The following is a 2,527-nucleotide window of genomic DNA, read 5'->3' as shown; positions in this document are numbered from 1 at the left end:
CCTGAAAATATAGGTTTCCTGTACCAATTAGTAATGAGTCTATTGTCAGAACGAATGATCGTTGTATAATGGAAGAACTGACTTCAATTTCATATGTGAAATTCAAGTAATAATTCAGGTAATTATTAAAAGTCATTAATATCTCATCTATTTTTGTACGTGGCAATATAGCAAGAACGTCGTCTACATATCTATAATATATGGATACAGTGACACTTAACTAACATAAACATTGTGTCTCCAAATCATCCATCACAATATCTGCTAGGATAGGTGATAAAAGAGAACCCATCGGGCTGCCAAATATTTGTTCATAAAACTGACCATTGAAGCTGAAACTAGTTGAATCTAAAATTAATTCTGTTGCATGTAAAAATTGAGCTAAATTGAAATTTGTGTTCTTAGCAATGTCAGTCCAACGTTTTTTAATGGCATATAAAACCAACTCTTTAGGAATATTTGTGAATAATGATCTAAAGATATCATTATATCATTATCATTAATAAAAGTATCTTTAATATTTTTAACGTTTATCACTCGTTTATCGCAGTCTGTAACGCTAACTCAGAAACGACTACGAACGGCTCAGAAACGACTACGAACGGCTCAGAAATGGCTTTGAACGGGTCAGAAACGATTACGAACGGCTCAAAAACGGCTTTGAACGGGTCAGAAACGACTACGAACGGCTCAAGAACGGCAACGAACGGGTCAAGAACGGCTCAGAAACGGCTTTGAACGGCTCAAGAACGGCTACGAACGGGTCAAGAACGGCTCAAAAACGGCTACGAACGGCTCAGAAACAGCTTCAAACGGGTCTGAAACGACTTCGAACGGGTCAAGAACAGCTATCTTACGATAGCGGACGATAAAGAACGGCTATTGAAGAATGACAACAGGAAATGTATGATAAAACAAACAACAAACGGCGATCGGGAAAGCAAAGAAACAACATAGTTTGGAGATACGGCAGTTTGTGAACGAACTGCAGGCTCCGTCGAGAAAAAATTTTCCCCGAAGATATGTCATAGTGCGGGATATGATGACCTGTGACAAGCCGACATCGTCGAGATGCGTCCGTATTCTCGTTTCAATAGAGGTTACCACTCAAGAGTAAAGACAAAAGCGAGAATACGGACGCATCTCGACGATGTCGGCTTGTCACAGGTCATCATATCCCGCACTATGACATGTCTTCGGGGAAAATTTTTTCTCGACGGAGCCTGCAGTTCGTTCACAAACTGCCGTATCTCCAAACTATGTTGCTTCTTTGCTTTCCCGATCGCCGTTTGTTGTTTGTTTTATCATACATTTCCTGTTGTCATTCTTCAATAGCCGTTCTTTATCGTCCGCTATCGTAAGATAGCTGTTCTTGACCCGTTCGAAGCCGTTTCAGACCCGTTTGAAGCTGTTTCTGACCCGTTCAAAGCCGTTTCTGAGCCGTTCGTAGCCGTTTTTGAGCCGTTCTTGACCCGTTCGTAGCCGTTCTTGAGCCGTTCAAAGCCGTTTCTGAGCCGTTCTTGACCCGTTCGTTGCCGTTCTTGAGCCGTTCGTAGTCGTTTCTGACCCGTTCAAAGCCGTTTCTGAGCCGTTCGTAATCGTTTCTGACCCGTTCAAAGCCATTTCTGAGCCGTTCGTAGTCGTTTCTGAGCCGTTCGTAGTCGTTTCTGAGTTAGCGTTACAGACTGCGATAAACGAGTGATAAACGTTAAAAATATTAAAGATACTTTTATTAATGATAATGATATAATGATATCTTTAGATGTTAGTTCATTATTCACAAATATTCCTAAAGAGTTGGTTTTAAATGCCATTAAAAAACGTTGGACTGACATTGCTAAGAACACAAATTTCAATTTAGCTCAATTTTTACATGCAACAGAATTAATTTTAGATTCAACTAGTTTCAGCTTCAATGGTCAGTTTTATGAACAAATATTTGGCAGCCCGATGGGTTCTCTTTTATCACCTATCCTAGCAGATATTGTGATGGATGATTTGGAGACACAATGTTTATGTTAGTTAAGTGTCACTGTATCCATATATTATAGATATGTAGACGACGTTCTTGCTATATTGCCACGTACAAAAATAGATGAGATATTAATGACTTTTAATAATTACTTGAATTATTACTTGAATTTCACATATGAAATTGAAGTCAGTTCTTCCATTATACAACGATCATTCGTTCTGACAATAGACTCATTACTAATTGGTACAGGAAACCTACATTTTCAGGAAGATATATAAACTTTTTTTTTCTAACCACCCTTTAAAATATCAAATTAATACTATTTATAAACTGGTTGATCATGTCATTCTACTATCCAATGACATTTTCCATCATAAAAGCATTGAGATGGTGAATGATATCTTACTTAATAATTGTTTCCCTAAACCCATCATCAAACGACATATACAAAAAAAAAAAAGAATTAATGTATTAAAAAAATCGTAATCACAATAATGATTGTGATATGAATCGTGGACAATCTGACAGAACATCTTTTATTTCATTGCCATA

Source organism: Prenolepis imparis, unplaced genomic scaffold (genome assembly GCF_030444845.1).
Source record: "Prenolepis imparis isolate NDT839.2.m4 unplaced genomic scaffold, iyPreImpa1.0 SCAF_4, whole genome shotgun sequence".
NCBI lineage: Eukaryota > Metazoa > Arthropoda > Insecta > Hymenoptera > Formicidae > Prenolepis > Prenolepis imparis.
This window is presented reverse-complemented; position numbering follows the sequence as displayed.